This window comes from Vigna radiata, chromosome 2 (genome assembly GCF_000741045.1).
Source record: "Vigna radiata var. radiata cultivar VC1973A chromosome 2, Vradiata_ver6, whole genome shotgun sequence".
NCBI classification, from domain to species: Eukaryota; Viridiplantae; Streptophyta; class Magnoliopsida; order Fabales; family Fabaceae; genus Vigna; species Vigna radiata.
Window position 1 is genome coordinate 5917058 of NC_028352.1, and position 803 is coordinate 5917860.

The window sequence follows — 803 nt, forward strand, 5'->3', positions numbered from 1 at the left end:
ACGTCACTAACTTCCAGTGCGTCGTAACTAACTTCCAGTGCGTACGTCACTAACTTCCAGTGCGTACGTCACTAACTTCCAGTGCGTCGTAACTAAACAAGAAAACCTAATAATATGTTTTACCACAAACAACATTGGAAACTACATACACATAAAATTCAGAGGGGATGAAAACCTCACATCACTAACTATCAGCCAAAGATCATGCATGTTAGTCTGATTCTGATTTATCCCAGACATTCTTTCCTCAACATGCTGTCCTAGNTGCTGCATCCTTCGCTGTCCAATTTGTTGTCCAGATTGAACCCTCTCAATGGTTTGTCTCATATGGAAATGACTNTGTTGATGTTGTTGCTGAGATAGGTTCAATTGGAAATTCGGTCGCTGCTGTGNTGATTGTCTACGCTGGTGAACCACTTGCAGTTGAAAAGNTTGGCCTTGCATTAACTGTTGTCCTTGCTGAGGCGCCATCCCACCAGCCTGCACTGTGGAAGCATGTATTGTGTGACTTACTAATATAGGTGGCAAGTTTGTTTCATCCTCAGACAAGGATGATGATGCCCTGTTTGGTCTTTGCATGGCAGTTCTTTCAAANTTAGTCANAGGATTCCAGTAATACAGTACTCTTGTCNCGCCATCAATCACGACCCTGGTTCTGGGATAGTAGGGTCATGAGGTGCAAATCTAGCTGCCATGTCTCTGCAATCAAAGAGTTCAAGTAATACATCTACAAATAAAAAGAAATCAAGACACACTACAACAACCCTAGAAAATCAATTGTTAATCAATTGCAGTGACAAGAC

The 803-nt window shown here is 42.0% G+C and overlaps 1 pseudogene; it reads right to left on the reverse strand.

Annotated features, from left to right (window-relative positions):
* The window catches only part of LOC106778777, a 6204-nt pseudogene extending 5625 nt beyond the window's left edge, over positions 1-579 (reverse strand).
* Between the last annotated feature and the right edge of the window lie 224 nt (positions 580-803).